This window comes from Balaenoptera physalus (genome assembly GCF_965194825.1).
Source record: "Balaenoptera physalus genome assembly, chromosome: 8".
NCBI classification, from domain to species: domain Eukaryota; kingdom Metazoa; phylum Chordata; class Mammalia; order Artiodactyla; family Balaenopteridae; genus Balaenoptera; species Balaenoptera physalus.
Genome location: NC_138887.1, coordinates 83,758,852 through 83,785,898, shown reverse-complemented (window position 1 = coordinate 83,785,898; position 27,047 = coordinate 83,758,852). Strand labels below are relative to the sequence as shown.

General features: G+C 39.8%; 1 protein-coding gene across 5 annotated transcripts in view; it reads right to left on the bottom strand.

The window, feature by feature from the left end:
• LOC309665724 (uncharacterized protein) overlaps window positions 1–26,333 on the bottom strand; it is a 608,811-nt gene extending 582,478 nt beyond the window's left edge. For 3 of the 5 annotated variants that reach the window (XM_082472434.1, XM_082472433.1, XM_082472435.1), the window contains exons 1-3: window positions 12,564–24,943; window positions 10,804–10,967; window positions 10,528–10,688 (exon numbers count right to left, since the gene is read on the bottom strand). The gene's annotated coding sequence lies outside the window, so the exon portion shown is untranslated. Of the gene's footprint in view, window positions 1–10,527; window positions 10,689–10,803; window positions 10,968–12,563; window positions 24,944–25,411; window positions 25,616–26,289 lie in introns of those variants that run through there. The other 2 variants (XR_014266649.1, XR_014266650.1) reach the window with 2 other exon arrangements.
• Between the last annotated feature and the right edge of the window lie 714 nt (window positions 26,334–27,047).

Here is a 27,047-nt window from a genome sequence, read left to right as displayed (position 1 = left end):
CTCCGCTTGCCACAACTAGAGAAAGCCCTCGCACAGAAACGAAGACCCAACACAGCCAAAAATAAATTAATTAATTTATTAATTAAATCCATGTTAAAAAAAAAGCCCTACAGCCTAATGTCAAAGTTCCTCTCCTGGAGTCTGACACTCAGCCCTGCTAGATATCTGTGTACTGCCCTAAATGCAATGGGCAGTGCGGGTTCATGTCCTGGTACTGGTCCTGCCCCTAGGAGTTCTCCCCCAACAAACACTGCTCCATCAAGCCTGGCACATATGCTGTCTGGCCATCCGTTCAACATGGCTGGGACAACAGTACCATTCTCCTGTTCATAGCAAATTCCTCATTAGTTACCCATACTGTTGCTTCTGTTTTTTATCTTCTTATTCTCTTTTGAACCCTCTCCAGAAAGCCTTTTCTATTCTTCTGAACAACTCGCAAGATGGTCAACAATGACGCCCAGTTGCCAACTTCTGTCCTTATTTAAAAGACCTATCAATGGCTTTTGACTCCACTCGCCCCTCCCTCCTCCCTGAAGCAGTTACTTCACTTGGCCCCTGAAAGACCACTCTTTAGGTTCCCTGTACCTCACTATCTCACTCCTCCTCAGCCTTCACCTCAGATTCCTCCAACCTCTAACTCTGGAAACACCCCAGGCCTCAGCTCTCAGAACTTCTCTATCTAAATTACTCCCTAAATGATCTCTTCCAGTTTCCTGTCTTTAATGGTATTAAATACCAATTTCATGTTGACAACTCCCAAATCTACATGTCCAGCTATGACCTTTTTCTTGGAACTAAATACTAATCTCTAATGTCCAAACTGGATTTATCCCAAAACAAACTGCTGAGTTCCCTACCAAACTCTCTTTTCTGCAGCCTTACCCTTCTGAGTTGCTCAGGCCAAAAACCTTGAAAACATCTTTACTTGCTTTATTTCATACCCAACATCCAATACATCAGGATATTCTGTCACCCCTGTCTCTAAAACATGGCAAAAATCGAATCACTTTCCACATCCTCTATTGCTATCACGCTGATCCAAACCATCATCGCCCATTGCCTGGATACGAACTAGCTCATTACTACAGTGTTTCTCCATTTCGGCACCTTGACAGTTATTCTTATAGCATCCAGACTAATCCCTTCACAAGAAAATAAGATCAGGTCACTTTTGTTTTTATGACTTTTTATTGACTTCCATCCCACTCAGAGTAAAACCCAAAGGCATATAATGGCCCCCAAGGCCCTGTAAGACCTACATCTTCCCACTTCCTTGCTCGTATCTGCTAATCTCCTGGCCATATAGGCCTCCTTGCTGTCTCTGGAGCACACTCTTGCCACAGGACACTTGCCCTTGCTCTTCCTTCTGCCTGAAACATTCTTTCAACAAATGCGGATATGGCTCATTCACCCCTTCTTTAGGTCTCCAGGGTGGCTTCCCCAACTGCAATATGTAAAATGGCTACTACCATCCACACTCCCCATCCTGCTCTGCTTTTTTCTCCATAGTACTTATTACCACCTGACATACTACATCATTTTTAATTGTTATCTATTCCTCTTCTAGAAAACAAACTCCATTAAGGCAAGGACTTTGCTTTGCTCTCCAGTGTGACCCCAGGACCTAGGACAACAACAACCTTAGTGTAGGTGATCATTGTATATTTGTTGAATAACTATATAAATATTAAAATGGTTAACAAATTAAGCCATGTTTCTTTATATTTCAATTGCAGTGTGACTAAAAATGCAATTATTTAATATTCCAAAGAAAGGCTTCATTTTGTCATGTAAGAGATTACTCTGAGATGGCTGATTAAACATTTCATTTCTGAAACTAAATCTCTATCCTTGGGTCACTATTTTCAAACAACCTTTCAGCTCTTTTGAAAGAACCTCACATAGATTACTATTTACTCTTTTTATTTTTTCATGACATTCTCAAAGATCAAGTAAAAAACACATGTCAAAGCAATTTCTCCCTGCTCTTTCTGATTAAAATCAATATTCTCCCTGTTCTTAACAGCAGTAAAAATCAACACAACAGTTTCTGTTAACTCAATAGAATGTCAAGTGATATCTTAGTGTATTGTTACCAGCAGAGATATCAGCAGAGGACTACCAACAGCCTATAATCATTGCTGTTTTATTATCTACAAAATGTCATATGTGCATATGGCATTTTACAAAACAACACAGTGAAAACAAAGCTCATGTCTCAAGCAGCTTAGAGTTTATTTAGACAAAGAACTAAAGAACAGGGAGGCAAAACTCAAAAGGAGGGCCTGCTATTGTTGAGAAAAGAATACAATTGATCCAAGTGGTTAGGGCAGGGAGGTGATTTTCATTCCTAGTCTGTGAATGTGTAGCTTGATTCTGCTCTTTGCATCACAAACAACAGCTATAACCTGAACTGGTTTTCTCAAAACACTCTTCCTGTCAGTCATGGAGAAGAGAGCTCAGGACATACCCATCAGAAAATACAGTTAGAAATGTCCAACAACAATATAAAGCCACAACCCACCAATAGCTGCTAGCAATATCTTGTAATATTTTATTATTTAAAGAAAACTGACCTTTCCCAAGAAATCTTATAAAAACTGTATTGAGCTTAGCCTAATAGTGAATTTCTAAGTTTACATAATTTAGAACATCTAATTAAAGATATTTACAATAGGGTTATTAGTAACAGTTAATAGTAACATTTCAGTTACTAAGAAATGATTGTACAAATATGTAAAAATGTGCACTAAAAGGACTAAATATGGTAACAAAAAAAATTTGGAAACAACCTAAATGTCCAAAAGAAATTGTTCGAAAGGATTGGATAAATAAATTAAATCTAGCCCACACTACATTCTAGAATACCATTCAGTCATCAAAAATGGAGCTTTGTATCTATATTTATTGTTATAGAAAAGTTTTTTTTTTTAATTACAAGGCAGCATGTATCTAATGGTCCTATTTTGACATATATATACACATACTCACATTTACCCACATATAGAGACTCACTCACACACTTCATATGTATGAATCCACATACAGAGAATGTGAAAGACAGTGAGAATGTGTGTGATAGAGAAAAGATGAGGGGCCAGAAGCTAAAATAAAAAACAGGTAGGGAATCCCTTACAGACAGAGTGGAGAAAAGCATGCCCACCAAAGACACCCACAGAATGGTCTGAGCTATAAAGATTGAGTTACACCCAAAGAGATTCATACAGACAGGAAAAAGTATGAAAGGATATATACTAAAAGGTTAAATAGTGGTTCAGTCTGAGTGGAGAGGTTACAAGTAATTTTCACTCTACCTTTCTATATTACTTGATTTTTTTTTACTATGAAAATTTATAACTTTAATAATCAGAAATAATAATCAAAAATAATAAAATATAAAGCTACTTATAAAAAAGAACACTGGAACTCAAGAATGAAATAGACACACTTCAAACACAGAAATAAACAAAATCCTCAAATTTTTAAGTGCTAAAATTTAATGAAAATATCAATTACTCTTTAAAATCCTAGAAGTTTTGGTCTCTACTAATTTAATAATGTATCTTAGTGAAGTTATAAGAAAAAGCATGGAGCCTGTCGTCCAAGTGCTTTTAAATTTATTCTGTAAGACCCAGTGTATGCCAACAAAGAAGTTACTTCTCATTCAGAATATTATTTCCATATGAAAATAGCACATACATATTTGTATTTCATCTTTTCTTTAAATCTCAGAACTTCAAAGCCTTGAGGCAATTTCAACATATCTAAGTAGGAACAAAGATAATCACCATCATGTCATCCAAATCAGATATAGAAGGAAGTTTTTCAGGGAGAAACAGAATTCTTGATCAGAATTATATAGTTCTTAAAAGTAGCTTTAGACAGCTCCAAACATAAGGAAAAGTTTGCAAAGGTGGCACACAATTTTTGCTTTAGAAAAGATCAGAAAACGTCTACAACTTTAGCAAATCATAAAATAAGTCACTCTATATGCCCAAGAGAAATGAAAAAATACACTATTTTTAATTCACCAAATTATGATTTTTAATTCTTTTACCAAACTACAAGGAATTCATTAGTCTGAAAGGCAAAACTAAAGATAATCATTTTTTTAGTATAAAAAACACTGATATATGAGGTTTTATATTTCTGAGTTTAAAAATCAGTAACTTTTAATTCACTAGAGAAACTAGAAATCAATAATACAGCAAAGCCTAATGATTTTCCACTTAAATTTCTTATTCATATAAATATAGCCATGTACATTAAAATAAGAATGTCAGATTTCTCAATATCAGACAAACATAATGCTTAGAGGATTATAGATTAGATGTTTCATTTTTAACAAAACTTGGGCTAAACTTCATTTAAAGTCTTGTTATTCTGTTTATTTTTATTTTTTTTTTGGCTGCGCCACATGGCATGCTGGATCTTAGTTTCCCCAACCAGGAATTGAACCTGTGCCCCCTGCAGTGGAAGCACAGAGTCCTAACCACTGGACCGCCAAGGAATTCCCTTGTTATTCTAAGTATATTTTCAAATACATGAGTAGAATAATTCTGAGCCACTGGAAGTTTATTAGTAAATGTTATTTACAGAAACCAATAATTCCCTTAAAATTCACAGTATCACTACTTGCTCAGAATAATTTAGTGGTATTTCATTGCCTTCAAATTAAAATTCTGAAATTAAACAACTTCTATGATTTTCCAACCAATTGTTCACTATTTGTTAATTTCATTCATGAGATTTATTCATTCATTGTGATCTTTTAAATTTTTTACCATTCACATACATGTTTATTGTCATCTAAGTTGAACTATAATATCAATAATCAAGTAGGTGTATAATACTAAAGTATATATCAGAAATGAGAGCTGTAAAAAAAGACAAAAGAGATCCCCTGGGCTCAGTATCAGGGAGCCTGATCTAGTAAATTGACTGTAGGGCCCAGGCATCCAAAATTTCAAAAGCACCTCAGAAGATCCTGATGCAGCAAGTTTATTAAAAGACTTTGGAAACTTCTAGATCATTGCCCTGGCTATACCACCTCATAGTTTTATATTATACTTCGCAGTTTTCAGGGCGCTTCATATAAATTAACCTAATTGATTCATGCCCCACTGCATTCAATGATCTTTCCACTGCCACTTCTCAGCACATTCTGGTCCTCTTTTGAACTCTACTTATTGTATACACAAAATACTTTGGCACAATTCCATAGAGGGTCTTGAAAAACGTGTAAATATCTTGGTGTACAAAGGTGTTGTCTCTCTAACTCCACAGGTAGAGATATTATCTAGCACCCTTCTGGTTATCTTTCCTCTCCTGCATGCTCATCACCTGTGTCCATACCCCAGAACCGCCCCCCACCCTTCCCTTCACCATTTCTCTATCTCTCATTACCGCACAGCTAACCTCCCTCTCAATTCTTTCCAATACTGGAGCTCCCAATTCCATCACACTCTTCTGCATCCTCAGTGGCTTTACTGGATGTTCTTCCCATTCTTGTGCTTAAATAAAAACAGAGGTCTTCTCTTAGGATAGGGCTTTTCTTCCAACTCTTCTGAATGGAAGATGCCCACATGCTGATGACCCACATACACCAGGAAAAGGAGGTGGCATACACATTTTTTTATCCCACTGGCACTTCCATATTAATTCACTCCACTCAAGTGTGAAAAGAAAACATTCCTCCTTTGATTTTCATACCATCAAACAACTCTAACTTCTCCCCTTTCTAGTGGTGCCACTTCAATTCACTGCACATACATTGCAGATGTTACCATCTAGATCATTTGAATTACATCCAGCTTTTATCCAGAGGGACACTAATATAAATGGAGAGCCTCTTAATCTCTTGACCTGGGCAACTGCTGTTGCCTTTACCTTCACTCCTCTTCAATATTCCTCTTTTAAGATCATGTAATGAGCCTTATCAACCTGTGAGAAGTCTTCTATCTCTGAAGAAAGGAATTCAACAGCCAGTTTCCTGGTCACATGATCCTACTTAGCAATGGTCCCTGGGTCTTGACTCCACCCCAGACTTTCTCTCCTGATACATTTTCTCTTTGGGAAATTTCAGTCATGCCAATAGATTCAACTTCCTCTTGTATTCTGATAACCACTAAATCTATCTTTCTAACCCAGATTGCTCCACCAAACTACAGGTCTACATGGTTATCTCTACTGCAAAAAAATTTTTAAGTTGCCTCATAAACACTTTAAACTCATAATCAAAGCCCAAATTTTCTCATCCACCTTCTCAAACCTAGTCCTTTTTTCTAAGTTCCAGTTAATCAGAGTAACGATACAATCATCTACCAGGTAACCAAACACCTGTGAGAGTCATCCTAGATCCACCTCTCTTCACGCTGCCACACAATTATCAAGTTCTGTATATTTTACCAACCAAGTATTTCTTTTATCCTCTCTTGATCTATGGCCTCAACTCTCACCTTCACAATTATATTAACTTCCAAACTCAATGATTCTAAAACTTTTTTATATAAGGACCACTTGATGTGCATGTTAAAAATATGCAGATTTTTATGCCCCTTACGTAGAAATACTGTTTGGTTGCCTGGAATCTTTTTTTTTTTAAATACATTTATTTATTTTATTTATTTATTATTTTTGGCTGTGTTGGGTCTTCATTGCTGCACGGGGGCTACTCTTAAGTGTGGTGTGTGGGCTTCTCATTGCGGTGGCTTCTCTTGTTGCGAAGCATGGGCTCTAGGTGCATGTGCTCAGTAGGTGTGGTACGCAGGCTCAGTAGCTGTGGCATGTGGGCTCAGTAGTTGTGACGAACGGGCTTAGCTGCTCTGTGGCATGTGGGATCTTCCCGGACCAGGGCTCGAACCCATGTCCCCTGCATTGGCGGGCGGATTCTTAACCACTGCGCCACCAGGGAAGCCGTGGAATCTTCATTATTAACAAATTACTTCATCCTTTGCAGATGCTTCAAATTCTGGTGACCCATTTAATCACACTTTGGGAAGCACTGAACTATTTGGTCTCCCTGTTTCCTACTATCCCTCTTCATTCCATCTCTCTCCTACTCACACCCTCACACTCTCCCTTAAGCCTGATCATCATGAAGAGCAGAGAATTTTATTTTCTTCTAAGATGTTCTCCCATGTACACGGTATAGTGATACACCATCTTGTAGGCAATATTCCCCATAAACACACACTCCCACAGGAATATACAACACTGTCCACAAGGTTCAAGGACAAATGGTGAAAACTGTCTCAGACGTCTGCTTCAGTGTCTCTCTCTGAGCCTCTCTCTTTGTCTAGAAGTGAAGCAAGTCTGTACATGCACCATGAAGCATGCAGCAAGAGGTCCACACTGCAGGGACAGTATGCAGGTAGAAATGTGAAAAGGACTATTCCAGAAAGAGATTGTTTTATTTATTTTCTTTCTTTCTTTCTTTTTCTTTCTGGCTGCGTCAGGTCTTAGTTGCGGCACGCGGGATCTTTCGTTGCGGTGCGGGCTCTTCATTGTGGTGCGCAGGCTTCTCTCTAGTTGTGGGCGTGTGGGTTTTCTCTCTCTAGTTGTGGCGTGCAGGCTCCAAGGTGGGTGGGCTCTGTAGTTGTGGCGCATGGGCTCTGTAGTTTGCGGCATGAGGGCTCTCTCCTTGAGGAGCGCGAGCTCAGTAGTTGTGGCACGTGGGCTTAGTTGCCTAACAGCATGTGGGATCTTAGTTCCCCAACCAGGGATTGAACCCGCGTCCCCTGCATTGGAAGGCGGATTCTTTACCACTGGACCACCAGGGAAGTCCCTAGAAAGAGATTTAAACCTTGACCAAGAAATGTGGGTTTTAAGAAATAAAAAGCCAGGAATTGAAGCCCCAGATACTGAAAAAAGTTTATTGTTTCACTCCACCTCTCTTTCTATAATATCTTGGTTTGGAAAGCAAACTTGGTCTGTAGATAAGCTTTGGTTCAATCATAAAGGAGCCCTCAGAGAATCTCTCTGCCCAACCCACTCACCCTATTATAGAGAATATCTATTGTTTTCCCTCTCAGAATCAATTTTCACCTCATCCTAAGAACAGCCCCTAGATATCCTTTTAGGCAGCAACCTCTCACAGCTTAGAAATATCTGAGAAAATAAAACCAGTGCTCAGCTGGTGACTAAAAAGAAGGCATGTATGAACTGCTTTAAGGCATGATATGAGTTTAAGTGTCAGTATCCCACTGGAGAAAGATGTTGTTACACACTATCTTCCCCTTGCATTAACTGGTTACTAATCTTGCTTTTATCCCCCAGAGTTTTATTGACTGTTATTAATAGGATAGCCCTTTAAAAATAATTCTGAGTAGCTAAAATGATTTGCCCTCCAAGAAGAAACAAGGAACTGCTTTCTTCTCTCTTTAATATGAGTGTTGTTCAGGTTAAGATGGAGACGTATCCACCTACAAGGGACACATCCCTTAGCTGCTCCTCAGGCTGCTGCTCTGAAGATAATTTCACACGCCATATTTTGGACACCATGACCTTGACCCCAGAATGACTGCTATCATATTTTGACAAGATTTCTTGTTAAAGTATTCACTCTTCAACCCCAGATAATGGCTTTTTTAAGGTACATCTCCTTGTCTGTAATAATGGTTAAAAAGAGAAAAAAAGAAAGAACATTTTCTTCTTAGCTATTCTACTCTCATTTTCCACATTTATAAGGTAAGAGAACAGACAAGGTAATTTATAAAGTTTCTTTGGCTCTAATAACCCCAAATTTGAAAACACACTAAGCATTTCAGTTGGCAGCACAGCCAGGTAGAATGACCTCTCATCATGCTACCACTCAGAGACAGCAAAGCTGTCATTCAATGTGTAGATGAATTGGCACAAGACAAGCTGACATTGTCTCACCAGGACTTGCAGATAGAACACCAAAATCTGAGATCACAGTGCATTAAAGAAATGAGTATCTGTGGAGCAAAAGTGCCAGGATTCACAGGCACTTTGAATGGAGCTGAGAGGTTAAGTCTCAGATGGGAGGGGGCTGTCATCTTCTCTATAAATGTGAAGCAGTTCTTACAAATCCCATTTAGCAAAAAGACATAATCGTAATGACATTTCCTATGAATCCTATAAAAGACACAAAGCACAGCCAGCCCCTCAGTGTCTTCTATTATAATATGAGTGATTTAATGAAATTTGAAGTTGACAGTAATAGTCTCATAATATGACATACTTTAGATCAATAAAACAAAGGTGAAACGAAATAAAATCTAAAGCATATGCCTGGTATTTTAAAGTAACATACTTGCAGCCTATCACAGGAGTCAATTATTCTGACAATTGTATTCATGTATAATAGTGCATGTAAAATATGCACAAAATTAAAGGTTTCGACTTGAACCATGTGATAGGGACTGAATATGAGCCAGTCACCCAAGACAATACAGCAAAGACAGACACTTCATGCCATTGATTACTTACAGTTTCCAGGGGATACAAAATATGGACTGGATTTTCCTTCAAAATGTATATAGAATTCAACCACTTTTTCTCCATTTCTATTGTTAATACCCTAGATAAAGCCTCCACCTTCTCTCATCTGATTATTGTATAAAAGCCACCTTTTGGACACCGTGTCCACCCTGGTGCCCTGCATCTATTTATCGCACAGCCAGACTCAAGTTTAATGGTAACATAATTGAAAAGAAAATGAGGACTTTAGTTGACTGAGAAGCTCAGTAATATTGTACAAGCCCTAGAAAAGTTTCTGAGAACTTATTATTTTATTATTTTTGAGAACAGTTATTATTTGTAAAATATAATGATCATAAAAAGGGAAGAAATAATTGCCCCTTTTACTATGCTGGTAAAAGTAGGGTAGCACACCCTGAGAGGGTCACTAACCAACAAGAATTGATCAAGATAAAAATGAACAGAATATTGAGAAGGAACAAAAAGCTGTGTCACGTGGGGCACACTCAACTCTCACGAGTTGAAGAAATTTGGGACATTCACGCACAAGAAAAAACTCCCACATGATGGAAAGAAATATGGAAAAAGGAGACACTAATGGCTGCCTTCAAAAATATGAAGGACTGCCATGTAGAAACAGAATTAAATTTGTCCTGTGTGACAAGAGAAAAATCTAAGATAAATTGGTGGATGTTCCAAGATGGTGGATTGACTCTGTATAGGCAAGACCTATTCAACAATCACAGTTTTCCAAAATTAATAGCGGCTCCAAGAAATGTTCACACAAAGTCTGACCATAATCCATCGCTTCACCTGAGTTACTTCTGCACCTTCCTCCTACCTGATCTCCCATCTCCAGTTCCTCTCCAATAGCCTAAGAAAACCATTCAAAATACAGAACTGCTCTGATATTCCCCTACCTAAAAGTCTTCAAAACAGTCCATTATCTTTAGGATAAAATCAAAACTCCTCCCTCACCACTATACATTTTCAGCCTCCTCTTTCACAGTCCTGCCTTTGTACTCTGGACTTCAGCCCAAATGAACATTTCCCAGATCCTTGAACAGGACGTGCTTCACTCACCTTCAGACTTCAGCTCTCATTAGTGTCTTTACATACAGAACGATGACTTCTCCTCAATGTCTGGGTAAGTTCTTCTTGTCCTTCAGATCACAGCTTTGGTATCCAGCTCAAATATCCTTCTCAGATGAACCAAGCTAAAGTCACGCTCAAGCTCATATAAACTAACAAAAGGAACAAAATCACAGCGATCTTTTTAAAACATAAACCAGACCACCTCACTCCCTGCTCAAGTCCTCCAGTGGCTTCTGATCACATTTAGAACAAAATCCTCCTCACCATGATCTGCAAAGCTTCGTGGCCTGACCTCTGGCTCCCTCCGTCCTCAGCTGCTCTCTATCAGTGCTTCTCTCTGCTCCAGCCATGCCAGACTCCTTGTTGTTCCTTGAACATATTTTGCATGCTCTTGGCCTCACAATCTTTTCACTTGCAGCTTCCTCTACCTGGAACAAAATTTTCCCAGATATTTACATGAGTTGGTCCCTCACTTCATTCAGAACTCTGCTCAATTCTCACTGCCTTAGGATATTTCCCTCACCAGCATCGATCAAAAATAGACCTCTCACTCAGCCATAAAAAGAAAAGAAACTGAGTTATTTGTAGTGAGGTGGATGGACCTAGAGACTGTCATACAGAGTGAAGTAAGTCAGAAACAGAAAAATAAATACCGTATGCTAACACATATATACAGAATCTTAAAAAAAAAAAATGGTTCTGAAGAACATAGGGGCAGGACAGGAATAAAGACACAGATGTAGAGAATGGACTTGAGGAGACGGGGAGGGGGAAGGGTAAGCTGGGACGAAGTGAGAGAGTGGCATGGACTTACATATACTACCAAATGTAAAATAGATAGCTAGCGGGAAGCAGCCGCATAGCACAGGGAAATCAGCTCAGTGCTTTGTGACCACCTAGAGGGGTGGGATAGGGAGGGTGGGAGGGAGACGCAAGGGGGAGGAGATATGGGGATATATGTATATGTATAGCTGATTCACTTTGTTATACAGAGAAACTAACACACCATTGTAAAGCAATTATACTCCAAAAAAGATGTTAAAAAAAAAAATAGACCTCTCCACACACTTTCCCTTTCTCTTTTATCATTTCAGTTTATAATCCTTATACTATCTGACCTCCTACTACACATTTTTGCTTGAGTATTATTTCTCTCCCCTAATACAAATAAATGTAAACTCCATGAGAAGAGACAATGTCTTGTCTTATTCTCTGTATGCTCAGCACTTAGAGCAGTGCCAAGAAAATACTAGGCACTCATTAAATTTTAATATAACGAATGAATCACCCTGCTTTTCTACATAGCATTCATCATTATCTGAAATGTATCCTATTCATTTCCTCTACTGTCTGTTTTCTCTGTCTCTACCTTTTCAATAGAATGTAAGTTCTATGAACGCTGCAACTTTATCTGTCTTGATCCTCAATAGAACAGGGCTGGGCAAGAAAGAACAAAATGACAAAATAGTGAGTGAACTTAAATGACACATTCTTAGAAACATTCACTGATAAAGTAACATGTTTCTTATCTGTTCTTACCATAATATCCTGTGCTTCCTTGGTTACAGCCCTTGAACTTTACAGAAATGCTTATTTCATTGGCTGTATTTCCCACTAGACTATAGGCTCAGAGAGGTCAGGAACTTGTCATTTTCTTCACCAGTCATATCCCCAGCACTTATCATAAATCCTTAGTATAACAAATTTCATTTTATAACTGTGTTCATGCAAAGAAGGAAGGGGGTGAAGGAAAGGACAAATGGAGAAACAGAAGGAAAGATGAATAACTTTTTCAGAGGACTGTAAAGATTATTCAGGATCTAAAGTGATTGAACAAGATGACCATTGAGGCCCCTGAGTTTTTCCCAAGGGGAGCCCTAAAGGAGCTACAAAAGAATAAATTTATAAATTAAGGCTCTAAATTAGATTCTAAGAAGCCAGTTGGAGTCTAAGAATCTAAACACTTAGCTTCCCGTAAGACATTTGTCACTGGGACACTGCTCACATTAATGTCAAAGACATACCAATCGCTTGCATCAATAACGTTCAAGTAGTACAAATATTTTTGTTTGTAGGTCCTGGGAATTCTGTTTCTTTTTCTCCTCAAATCTGTATTTCTCTTCCTGTGTCTCCACAGCATGTGATCTTTATATATATTTTTATACTTGAAAGCTGTTCATTATCTCCTTATTATAGTCCTCTGCAACAAAATATAGGAATTTATTTTTAATATTCTATTAACACAAGGCTATACATTTTCTTTGAATGAATAATTCATTAAAATTAGTACTGATATAAAATTAACAAAAATAATCTATATAATAACATATATAAATTTAAAAGGTGAATACAAATATAGAAAGTTTATATAGAGAAAGTAAAATTATAAATACAAAAAGGAAAACTTTATTGGGTCTATACATCTTAATGAGAAGAAGAAATTTATCATGTCTCGATTAGAGGAATCATTGAACAGTCACTCTGCCTGCTGCTCTGCAGGCTTTGAAGTCCCAAGGTCAAGTCTCATAATAAGATTCCTAATGGGTGAAGGTAGGCTTTTCTTCTGCAACATGGGCAAAGAGGTTTTGTGGAAGGGCACGTGGCAAAGGGAATATCTACCTCAGATAACTGCTCAGGTAAATCAGCTTTAGAAAACAGCACACATGAAGGCAATTCTCTGGAAGATGGTTCCTGTAAAATGAACCACCAGTATACCCCGTGGAAAGTCTCTTAGTACCCTGGTCTGAGGATCACTGGCTGGCGTCACAATGATGCTCATCTGACGCTCTCCTTCTCTTATAATCATTTCCTCCCTCAGCAGTGTCTCCCTCACTCTCTTCACTGCAATTTATAGCCTCTCTACTGAATTTCAGACCAGCATTCCCAGCCCCTGGCAAGGCATTCCCACATGCACACCTATCTGATAACTCACACTCCACTTGCCCCAAGATAAAATTATCCCTGTCTCAGCCCCCAAAACAAGTTACACTATCTCTTATATTTTCTATTTCACACAAATGGCATCACAGATCTTCTGGAAACTCAAGTTAAAAACATTCATTAACTCTGAATACTGAATCTAATGAGAACTGAGGAGACAGTTAGCTAATTTTTGGATAGCCAGACTAATGAAGCTCAGCCAAGTCACCCTTTGAGTGGTCTTGGAAGCTGGAAGTAAAGAAGGTGTATCTCCTTCCCTTGAAGACGAATCCTAACAGATGAGATCTCAGCAGGTAGAGATAAGCTGGTTCCTCTAATCATGGTCAGGGAGCCCTCTAGAGTAAGCCAGGGGACCTTGGTTAAGATGCAGCTTCTTAATTTGGTTCTAGTAAATTAGAGCAGGTCATAAGTGGGAAGGATATAGTTACCCCATCATTCTCTCCCAGAGGATTGCAAATCCAGTGTGATTGGAATATATTCCAAAGGAAGCTTTTGTTTCTTGCTTTATTGTGTCAAAGAGGGCTTTCCCATGTTCCTTTTTCATCTCCAGAGTTAAAATACTGGTCATGAGGAGAGGGGATTAAATACCAAGAATGCCAGTTTGCTCTTTGAGAAGTTAACCATCCCCTAGTCCCAAGGTCTTGAAGAAGGTACTGCAATGAACTAAGGTGGGGTTTACTTCATAGCACCTACAGAGGAAACTGAGAGGTATTATATACAATCTCAACATAGGAAAAGGGAGAGGAGACACTGAACTGTAAACAGAGCCCTACTAACTAAGCAAGTAGGATGGGAACTTGAGATATGAAAATATTTAGGTGCTCTGGACTAATATTTTGTTACCCCCTATAAGGACTAACCCACAGGAAGTATGACTGGACAACGATTGCTAATGTGACTATTCCCACAAATACTGCTATAGATGTACATTATACAGAGCTCTTTTCATTTCAAGAGGGAAAAAATCAACTTAATTAAGTGAAAAGAAAAAATGATGGGACATATTAGTTCATGTAACTGGAAAATTCAGGGGTGCATCAGCCTCAGACACTGTTAGACCTAGAGGCTCAGGCTGCCAGTGGTTTATTTTTCTTCCCATTTTCCAGTTCTGCCCTCCTCCTTAGTCAGCTTCATTCTTCGGGCAGCCTATTGAATCCAACCAAGGAAAGGAGGGGAAACAAATGCTGGCAATTCCACACTATGATCTTTACAGCTTGTGATACACAAAGGAAGAAAAGAGTCTACAACCAATCCCCTGGAGGGCATCTGACTGACACAGTTTTGGACATGTGCATGTTCCTGAACCATTCATTTTGGTCAGGGGAACGAGGGAGTCTGATGGCCAATCCTGGAGCCCGTTTATCTCTGTGGCTAGTTGGTGATGGTGTTAGCCCCACAAACTACCCAATACACATTTTCCACAGGAGAAGTTCTGTACCAAAGAGAAAGGGAAGGGAAGGGGAGGAAAGCAAGCTAGAAAAACCAAGCTGTAACTATCAGAGACCCTTGTAGGCATGTTCTCCATTTGCTGGCTTGGTCTTTTCCTTCTCTGCTTTCAGAGATGGGTTTTCTCCTGCCAGATTGGTTCCTCTGGATTTTGTCTTTCAAAATCAGTACATAAGAGAGAATGGGGAGAAAGAAGAGAGAAAGACACAAGATGTGCAGGGGTGTAATTTGGCAAAACTTTGAGAAGAAAGAGGCACAGAGTTGGGATTATGTGAGGAAAATGGATGAGTGACAAAAGAAGTATTTAAAGTATTGCTTTAGGTTATGTAATGCTTTTCATGTGATTGAAGCAATATTAAGTAGAGAGAGAGCTCTTCTGAATCACTGTTGGGTTTCTAAATCGTTTCTTTGACTACTTCAGTAAGATTAGATCCTATTATACAGTAGTGTACAAATACTATATTCTGTTAGTGTTTACACATCTATCTCCCCCACTAGATCAAAGTCTCCTTGAAGGTAGTAGTTATATCTTATACATTTCCATAGTGTTTTGCACACAGAAAGGACTCAAAAGTGTATTTGTTAATGAGTGATTTTTTTTTCATTCTCAAGGCACTCCAATAAAGTGGTCCTTCAAATTCTTAAAAATCCTAAAGATGGTGTTTCCATGGCCTCTGATTATAACCTTTCCTTTAAGTAAACAAGAATTCCCTTTGTGCCTTTCATAAATTCATTCTAAGGCATCTTCTCTCTTCACCTAAAATCGAGATAGTTAAGGCAGTAATCTTTCAACATCACAGAATCAAAGTAAGTAAGGCATAGAAGAGAACTTAAAATATTGAAACCAACTCCTTCATTTTACATAGAAGTAAATGGGATCTTTTTTTAGTTAAATTATTCTTTCACCCATATAGTTATTTAGTGCCTAAATCAAGGATTTGAGTTCCAAAACTTCAGTTTCCGGACTATTTCCACACATCATCTTGCCTCCTAAACATTACACCTTCTTAAAGACATGTTCAATCCTCTTCTCCTCATACTAAATAGGTATAATTATCCTTGCCTTTCTCATAGTTCCCAATATAAAAAATGTGTGTGAATAATATGACGTAGTACAAAAACATAGCTTTAGATTCTGACCAGTCTTGACTCTTCTTTCTTGAAGTTATATGATTTGGCGAAAGTTTATCTATAAAATAAATGTAGGGCTTCCCTGGTGGCGCAGCAGTTAAGAATCCGCCTGCCCATGCAGGGGACATGGGTTCAAGCCCTGGTCCGGGAAGATCCCACATGCCACAGAGCAACTAGGCCCGTGCACCACAACTACTGAGCCTGTGCTATAGAGCCCACGAGCCACAACTACTGAGTCCGCATGCCACAACTACTGAAGCCTGCGTGCCTAGAGCCTGTGCTCTGCAACAAGAGAAGCCACCGCAATGAGACGCCCGCGCACTGCAACGAAGAGTAGCCCCCACGCACCGCAACTGGAGAAAGCCTGGGCACAGCAACGAAGACCCAACGCAGCCAAAAATAAATTAATTAATTAATTAAAAATAAATAAATAAATAAAATAAAATAAAATAAATGTAACAATACCTATAGTTACCAGATATCTATAAGGTACAGAATCATAAGCATTGGTCAATATAAAACACCTAATATGTCATAGACCCAAACATGTATTACAGTTTGCTTTTTCTTTTTCTGCCAAACAACAACCCTAAACATGTATTAGGGTTTGCTTTTTCTTTTTCTGCCAAACATGTATTAGGGTTTGCTTTTTCCTTTTCTGCCAAACCATAGCCGAATAATATTTATGAAAAACACTGCAACATATAGAAGCCTATGCCGGAGGTTACAATTTTAGCTCAATGAAGAAATTGCAGTTGGAAGTTGGAATATCAAGAGATTTAAGTACTATATGTTAAATTAACCATTCTTCAAGTTCATAATACCTCTTGGCTAACTCATAGCCCCATAATACTAATGAAATAAAATATTCCTTTAAATGTATTTTTATCATGAGAATGTATTAGCACCAAACAAGTACAGTAGCCCAGACCACAAAGTACTCAGTGGGGTCTTACAGGATTTCCTTAAAAGACAAAGTTATTCTGTCACCGATAGCAGTAGAGATTAGAAACTAAGTAACAACTCTCTTTTTCAAACATTGCCACCTAATTTACAATACCATGGCAGCAAGGAGAGCAGTCTTGTAGATAAAAAGTAATTTGATAAAATAATGGCTGCCATTTTTCTACTGCAATAGCTCTGCAACATAATTTATAGGGACCATACTTCTCCACTTCTTGATGACAGGTAATGGATAAAATTTCAGCAGCAAACCTTGATAGCAGGCTAAGACCATTTGGATCAGTATAACTAAGTCATTTTTAACTGTTTTTTCAATTATCTTTTTTCAGCTTTTATCCCATTTCATCAAAAAGAAGGATAAAGGTTGATGATAAAAAAAATCTCTGTTCAAAATTGAGATTTTTAGATTAAAAATAGCTGTAAAATGATTTTGACTCTATATTGTATGGATATTGGTTCATTTTCTACATTGAGATGACCATAAATTAGTCTACACTTTATCACCATGAATACTAAAAGATGCAATAGAGTTACATATACAGCTCTTCTGAAAATGAAGATCATGGCTTTTTTTTTAATTGATTCTGTGCCGTATGCATTTCAAATAAGTCCTGAAGTAATTTAAAGATTATCATGGAATGTAAAATGTAATATTTAAGAATAAAAGTGAAACAGACTACCTGAAAGATGCAAGTGGAATATGACTTTTTAGCACCTGAATTGAGTTGATTAAAATTCTTGAATCCTAAATTTAGCTGTTGAGTTTCTGGAATCAAAGAATATGAATAATGGACAATGGCAGCAACTTTGACTTTTAGCCACTCACACCATCCTTTCCCTCACATTTTGTATGAATCCTAATTTCTTCTTTATTATTTCAGCTACTCTTTGTATGGATCTTACCTTGATTTTGGAATTATGTGGGGTAAAATGATAAATGGATAAGTTAGATCTTTGATCTTTAATCTTCCATACTAGTGACAGGTCAGGATACCACATCTCCATACAAGATAATAGAAAAAAAAAAAAAAAGACCATTTAAACACCAAAAGATGAAATTTTAAACTACTGAATAAGTTAAAAAGTGACCGATTATATTTTATACATTTGTGGTAAATATGAAAACTAAGATTATGCTATTGATGTTCAGCTGTTCTTTCTAATAATTGCTAAGCATAAAATCGAACTTCTTAGAAACTTCTCCTAGAACAAGGCAATATACTCCGTATTTAACATAGTCAAAGAAGCTACCATTATTTTTGGTATAGTTGAAGGACAACTATACAATCCATCTAAAGAAACTATTCCAAAATATTTAGATAAAAGTCCACATGTTCATGCTTTCAACAAATAGGAACTTCGGTGTTCTGGGCACCATTCTAGAAGCAAGAGATTCAATAGTGAAGCTGCCTTCGCTAAGCTTCCTTCCATTCTAGTAAAGGATATAAATAAAAATATATCTGGAATACAATGGGCAAGCGCTCTGAAGAAAAATAAAGCAGCATGGAGATGAGAAAAATGTAGGTAACATTTTAGATAACTAAATTTTAGATAATATAGACTAATACTTTTCAGTGTAATTAGAGAAAGCATCTTTAAGGAGAAAATTTTGGAGCAAATCCCTGAATGTGAATATCTAGGGAAAGAACATTCTAGCGGGCAGAACAATATGTCCTAAGATCCTGAAGCAGGATATTAGAAAGGAGTCCTAAGGTATAAGCCAGGATAACACTAATTAAAAATAGAATTCCATATAGTTTTACATCTCTCCTCTCTCTAATTGGGTTTTGACAGCAATGTTTTAAAACTGAGTAAAGAAATAATGATAGTCTGAGATCAATTTCCTGGCCATAATTAGGCCAGTATATAGCTGCTGAATGCTGAGAAAAAAGGATTCTGATAGGTCAATTAATTATTAAATAGACTTTAATCATCCTTGGCAATTTTCCTAGTAATATGAAATTGCTTTGCATAGTGACTAATAATAAAACATGTGCTCTTGAATTATGCTTCTCATAAAACATACAGTTTGAGGAAATGATAATTCAGTTGTTTCTAAGCTAACAGAGTTTCAAATGTGTGTCAAAAACTTTGTCCATAATTTTGAAGTAATAAAGTGGCTGCATACTGGAAGAAGCATAAAAATAGAACTAATTTAAGAGTTTGGCTATTAGAGATCAGGGCTCATCACTCAGGAAATATTTTGTGTGGTTTTTCTGCCATGTGATCTTCTCTTGGGGTTTTTTTCAACTGGACCAGTGAGAAATTCTGAGGGAAATGAGGCTGAACTAGCTTAACTATGGTGAAGGCACTGATGGATGGCATGTGAAGAAAGAAACATGTCATGTGTATACCTTATAAGAACTCTCAAGGAGAATTTATCAGCAACTAAAATTGTTTTCTTCAATACCCTAGTTGGCCATCTCAGAAACAAAAACAAAACAACAACAAAAAAAACCCTCCAGCCTGACTTCTGTACTACTTGTCAGATAATTATTTTACCGAAAAAATGTACACTCAAGATTTTTTGTTCTCAGATTAACCATAGTCGTTGTTGTTGTTTTAAATTACCCTCACCCCCTCTCTCTTTTAATTCTGATTTTTCCTTTATCTCTTGACTCATTCTACTAACTCTTCCTAACATTTGAGTGTACAATTTTCATTCCAGATAACTTTGAGAATATAAAAATACCCAGCTAAATGTCTCTGAGTTATTCCTTGGTTAATCTGGGCGTTGAAAGGTTGTTCTTAATCTTCACTGATCCTTCAAGAATCTGATGAAAGTTATTGAATCCCTGCCCCCTAAAATGCAACACATCCATTCACATAAAATTGTACACAGACTCACAGGCTTCCTGAAGCATCTCCTTGTGTCCACATAAACTAAGGCAAGAGCTCCTGCTGATCTGGAGTTATAGACTTCTCTAATGCCACCCACAAAAAGCTTTAGATCCATTTACAAGTCAGACAGACACAAACTTAACCTTGAAGTCATTTATAAATATTAGCCTTTCTCATTCTGCTCTAACATGAAGCCATACAATGAGCACAATGTCTCTACCTCCTTCGTGAGCTTGCCTTGAATATGTGATAAAACCTGCCTCCTTAGAGAATGCAATGTGTTTAAATTGTTAAATAAGCCAACTAAGCCTTTGAGTGGCTTCTATTGACTTGCTTATGACATTGTCAAGATAGTTTTGCCTAATAGTTCTAGTTTCCTATGGGATTTTACCAAATAATAAAGTCAATATAGGGACGTCCCTGGTGGCGCAGTGGTTAAGAATCTGCCTGCCAATGCAGGGGACACTGGTTCTATCCCTGGTCCAGGAAGATCTCACATGCCGCGGAGCAACTAAGCCCGTGCACCACAACTACTGAGCCTGTGCTCTAGAGCCCATGAGCCATAACTACTGAGCCCACGTGCCACAACTACTGAGGCCCGTGCACCTAGAGCCCGTGCTCCACAACAAGAGAAGCCACCACAATGAGAAGTCTGTGCACCACAGTGAAGAGTAGCCCCCTCACCACAACTAGAGAAAGCCCGCGCAGCAACGAAGACCCAACGCAGCCAAAAATAAATAAATAAAATAAATTTTTTTTAAAAGTAAGTATTATCAGCTCTGTTTCTTTAATCAAGTCTAATTGTGCCATATCTACTCTCTGTTTCTCATAATTAGAATCCTTCAGACAGCATCACATGAAAAGTATTATCAAAAACCAAGAAATTCTCCAAAGAAAGAAAAAGATCCTCACTGCACCTAGCAGACTTATCTCTCACAGCTTCACCTGTCCAGTTTGGCAAATAACCAGCTTGATGATGGGACATATAAAATTTAAATTGGAAATGATCCTTTTACATGCTCAACAATATTATTATACCTTATTGAAGAAGTTCAACAAGTTGGCATTGAATGTACATTGTGAATATGCGTCCACCTTAAAGTTGAGATCAGATATCAACTCTAAAAATGCCGAAACCTACCTTGCTTGGTAATTTTCCTTGAAAAAGTAAGTAATTTCTGTGCTAATGCTTAGAAAGAATCCAATTTGTTGAAATTGAGTACATGCTAAATAATCAATGTGTGTGTCCTAAGAGCTATTCATTGCCAAACTAGTCTGGCCCTTATTTAAGTCATCCTTCATAGGTATTCTGCATCATTCAATACCTAATAAAAAATAATTGAGATAACCACAGTACCAAAAGCACTCAGCCAAGTCACTTAGCAAAGCTCAATGTTCAGGAGCTATTCTCCACAGTTTCAACATGTGTTGTGACAACTTTTATCTGACTATATTTCTAAGAATGATTGTATAGCAAACAATCTCGGAAGAAAAAGATAGTGTCTCCCTCTCAGCAGAGAACATGTCTTTAGTGATGAGAATAAGTTTTAAAATCTCTCCCTCTGGAACAAATTTTGACAAATTGGCTAGCATCTTCTTTATAATACTGAGACTCAGGATTCCTCAGCTATGACACAGACCCACTCTGTGCACGCTGTTTATCTAGATCCTTCCACATCACTCCACAGGATTTAGGGACAAGGGGAACCGATAATAACAGGAAGCTCAAGCTTCTTGCTGTGCCTTGAATAATAAATCCTTTGTCTCTGATCCCGGAGTCTCGTATCTTCTGCTAGCATTTTAAAACTGTGGCCGACTAACTTGTTATTTTGCAAGCAGGGTAAAATCTCAGACTCTTCATAGTTCTTGACACTAAGCTAAATAAGCAAAGCCAATTGGGATAGAAACTAATATCCAAGGACTTTTGCATGTGGCCAAGAGAGAGAGCCAAATTTATCATCATGACCAAAATAACTATAACCTAAGAAAAATATATGAAAACAATGCTGTTAAGACGTTTGGACATCAGTCAGTGTACAACAGTGATCTCTGAGAGAGGGGAAACAAAGTGCCTGCATGAATTTCCAGTCTGCAAGAGAAGAACACAGGAAGAGCCCATCGGTCTCTCTAAGTTAAAGAGATAGAGTTGAGAAACCTAGGCAATTAGAATTTGCAAGGCAGAGGACAAGATAGGAGGGAGTTGGACAGAGAAAGAACTCCAGAGATGTGGAGAGAATTCTCTTCCTGTCATCAACTGAGTACTGATCAGAGCACGTGTATGAAGAAACTACCAAAGGCAGAGAAAAGAACCCCCCGGAGCTCACACAGGGCAAGGAATCATTTGTGTTCCCAATAGCCAGAGTGAAAAAGTGATGGAGAACTCAGAAGAGTATTGCCTCAGTAGTGGGGTAAAATTATCCCCAGACTAAAGACTTCTCTGGATCGACCAACACCTCAAAAGGATCAAACTATTTCCAAGTAACTTAGCTGCATCCCAGAACAAAGTTCAAGAATATTTATAAGAACATGAAAATATATAGCATGCAACAAGGTAACATTCACCATGTCTGGCATCCAATCAGAAGTCACCATACACCCAGACGTTCTTTTTCTCTTCCAACCCTTCTGCCTCCTGCTGCTCCCTCTTCCCCAGCAAAGGAAGATAAAAAGAAATCAGAAGTATTATAGCTCCCTTTAAGAAGAAACCTATTACAGGGAGAGGTGAACCATCCTCGGTGCTTACTTACACACCCTGGACCTGAGCAGAACTTAGAGCCTTGGCTAAGGAATTTCCCGACCTGAATCAGCATCCACTGGGATTTGCTAAGGAATTTGAGTTAACCATCCAGACCTATGAGCCTCGATATCAATCAGTATTTACTTAATTGGAAATTAAAGGAAATTCTCACCCCCCCCCAAAAAAAAGTCACCATACATGCAAAGAAGCAGGAAAATATAACTCATAAATGGGGGGTGGGGACATATCCAGGGATATTCTTCCTATTCAAACTGTGGGTCACAGACCAGCAGCATCTGTGTCACCTGGGAGCTTGTTAGAAATGCAGAAATTCTTAGTCCCCACCTCAGCTCTATTGAATCAGAATCTGCATTTTAATAGGATCCCTTAGGAGATTAAATTCACATTAAAATTTTATAGTCACAGAACTAAAACTCAGAAGTCAGGGGAGTCAATCTAAGGAGTAACTTAGAAAAACTGCTTGCTCAGAGACTTCTATAAAGAATATGTATGTGGAAAGGAATATTTATTAAGCATATCCTAGATTCTGGATATTTTATTTCCTAAAAATATAATAAAGTAATATATGCACTTGTTAAAAAAATAAAATTCTAGGGCTTCCCTGGTGGCACAGTGGTTGAGAGTCTGCCTGCCAATGCAGGGGACACGGGTTCGAGCCCTGGTCTGGGAAGATCCCACATGCCGCGGGGCAACTGGGCCCGTGAGCCACAATTACTGAGCCTGCGCGTCTGGAGCCTGTGCTCCGCAACAAGAGAGGCCGCGATAGTGAGAGGCCGCGATAGTGAGAGGCCCGTGCACCGCGATGAAGAGTGGCCCCCGCTTGCCGCAACTAGAGAAAGCCCTTGCACAGAAACGAAGACCCAACACAGCTAAAAATAAATAAATAAATAAATAAATAATAAAAATAAAGGAATTCCTTAAAAAAATATAAAAATAAAATAAAATAAAATTCTATAATAGGTGTTTTAAATGAAAAGTAATATCCCCCAACCCACCTTTTCCAATCTGAACTCTAGCTTTGAAGAAGTGATCACTTTTAACTTTTTTGTTGTAGCTCTTCTAGTAGTTTAGTTCTTTAATATTTAAAAATATGCTTACATTAAAATCTCTTGATCTGTCACATCTGACTCTCTGGTATGAAATATAAAGACAGCTTATTAATACTATTTCTATTTCTTCTCTCTAGCCTCTCCTAATTTTTCATAGTTATTATCAATTTTTACTATAACTTTACTATACATTTCTACTGGACACCTATGTAATCTTAAATAATTAGTATGTATAATATTTCTTTTTTTCTTAAAAATAACTGCATCCTTTGATGGCAGTAATACAATTATTGGATTAAGAGACCACAGGAGAAAGGGCAGGTGACATTTCTGGAAGACAGATATGGAATACAGAAAGGGGGGGAATAGGGTCATGTGACAGTCACTGTAAAAATACAGTGCATTCTATAGATACCTGCACCATCAACTTTCAACTGTGAAATAGTATTTACACTTTTGTTACAATCCTGGTTAGAGAACAATTTTTCTTTAAAACCTCAGCCTGATAGCAAATGAAAACCTCAGGTGAATTCATAGTCCCGTGAGGTGCTTAGGCTGAAGATTCCAAGAGGCTGGTTCCAGCTTCATCCACAGATTTGTTTTTAAAAGGTATTGAGTTTTGCTTTTACAAAAGAAAATTCCCAAAGGAGGGGAAAAAAACCCAACCATAGCCACAGTGTGTATTCTTTCTTATCTTACAAACACCAAGGGCTACAACCCTCTGCTTCAAGGCCAACACTCGGGGCTGAAGAAAAATCTCACTAATCATTGTTTAAAAAAAAAAAAAACCAAAAAAGACACAAAGACAAACCAAACCAACCTGATCATGGCACACTGACCGTGAGGGGCTGCCCCTCCCGCCCTTGCTTCTGGTCACAAACTCGATGACTATTTCTTTTCTGGGGGAAGGGGGTTTGGTATAGGAGCCTCGTTCACCTGCCACCCCAAGGAGTTGGAAGGGGGAACCCTGTGGCTGGCATACCAGGTTTCCTCATAAATAGCAAGGAAGAGTCAGGGGCCTTAGCGAGGCGGTGGGATGAGGAGGAAAAGGCAGGAGACAGCCGGCAAGTACCGACACACAGGTGGGAAGGACCCCCGGCCTCACAGGCCTCGCCCACTCCCCTTGGGCTTGTCTCCCCAGGCCACAGCCACAGGGTGGGCTTCCTCTGGGGCTCTGTGGACAGCACTGGACCTCAGCCACGCCCCGGGGGAGTCCATTGCAGGTATCTCTGCCCCCTTCCCAGTTCCAAGCTCCCCACTCACACCAGGAACACCAGTCCCTCTCCTGGAGAGGGCCCAGCAGCCCCAACTAGTCTCCCACCCTTTCCTCAGGCCTCTTTCCCAGAAATATCCACAAATTCAACACCGTACACACCTCTGAACCCATGCACCTGTCAGCTTGACAGAACACCAAACACACCAAAACCACGGGCCCTAAAGATATGGTGCAAAGAGATGCAGAAAAAGCAGAAACACTGCCTAGAACCACACCCAGGGTTCCCACCGTCAGGAGCCTGGTGGAGCGGCCACACCACCCATCCTTAGTTGTCCCCAGAGGGGCCGGGGCTGGCACACGGGGCGCTCTGGCTTCTGAGGACCAGGACAGACACCGGCATGAGGGGAGAAAGGCACGGGCAGCCATGACACGCCAGGACAGGACAGGGGTTAATACTGTTTCCTGGAGGCAGCTCTTGGGGGGACGCTGCCCCACACCAGCCCTGCCACCTCCAGGTCCATCTCTCACCCTGGAGTCTTCTGATGCAGGCTGGAGGGTGCGGGTTTAAGGATGAACTCTGCAAGAAGGATGGCAGGAAGGCCCATGTGTGAATGCAGACGAGACAAGCAGTGGGAAAGGACTCCATTTCTCCCATCCCAGGCTCTTTTCCTTTTCTTTCTTTCTTTGATATTTTTTCACTTCCACTGGCCCCTGAAGCGGGGTCATCACGGCCCACGCACTGCAGAGGAGACAGGGTTCCAGAAATGCCTGGACCTGCTTCCGTGCGGGTCTTGCCCGCCATCTTGGCTCCATTTCATCTTGCTCATGCAACATGGGGTGAGCAGCGTTCGGTGCCTTCTAGAAGCTTGCTGTTCCCTTTTTCCTGGGGGAGGATGCAGCAGAGGAGGAGGAGAAGGAGGGCACATGCTTTGCCCAGAAAACCCACCAGACCCCCAGCCACCAGACTGCGACCCCAGGCTTTAGGGAGTCTCTGAAAATCAGGCCCGTTCAGGCGGAGTGCCAGCTGGGGCTGAGGCCCAGGGTACTCACAGCTGTTCACATGCACAAGTAGGTTTTCTCAGGCAGGAGCCCAGGAGCTCCGCAGCAGAACAGAAGTGAAGATGGTTATATACAATTTATATGTTTCAAAGAAAGTACTACTTTAAAAAAAAAAAAAGGAGAGAGAGAGAGAGAGAAAAGAAAAGAGAATAAGAAAAAAGAAAAGAAAAAATACCCAATGCCCCTCCCCCCAAGTTTCCACCTCTGGGTGCTTCCCTTAAATATTGCCCTGGGAAGGGTGGGGTGCAGGAAGCCCTCGACTCCGGCTTAGCGCTACTGGCAAAAGGGGTAGGCAGTGGAATCAAAGCCTTTAAAAGCATCGTTCAGGGACCCAGCGTCCTGCTCACCTTCGCGGGCCGGTATGTTTCCAGCAAATGTGCTTCCGGCGCGGGTCTTGGGCGCCTGTTTCAGGAGAAGAGAGCCGGCATGGGGAGGTTGTGCACCCCGGGCTGGGGCGGGGCGCCCTCTGGTGGCGGGTCGCCCGTGGCGGCGGCGGGGACCGCAGCGGCCTCGGGTAGTTCCGGTTGTAATTCGTCCATCTGTCTGTGAACTTGGCCTCGCCCCCTTTCGCACTGGACCTCCGAAATTCAGGCTGTTCCAGGTCCGACTTGCAGGCACATGGGGCCTCCTTGGCCTTGGCGGCTGAGCTCTTGCTGTCGCCCTCGAGGCCCTTGGGTTGGCGTTGGCATCAGCAGTCGGCTCCGTGGCTTTGCCACCCAAGTTGGGAGTCCTGGGGTCCTAGAGGGGGATGCGGCTCAGCACGCCGCTCCTCCTGCTCCCGCTGCCCCGGCCCGGGCCGCGGGCTGCCAGTACGCGAGGGTCAAAGGAGGAGGTGACTGGGGGGCGAGGAGGGGAGTGGGGGGCAAGGACTCCTCGGTGGGCCTGGCGGCTGGAGAGGGGCGCTTAGGCGCGGCCAGGCTTAGCAGCCCAGGAGGAAGCAGCAGTCAGCTGGTTTCTGCAGCGGAGGGTCGGTGGGTGTCTTTTTTTCACAAAGTTGTTGGTAATATTTCTGGAATCTGTGGGATAAAGATATTGGCACCTTTTCTCATCTGTTAGCTATATCTTTACCTTTATATTGTTAAGGTCGATAATATTTACATTTTAT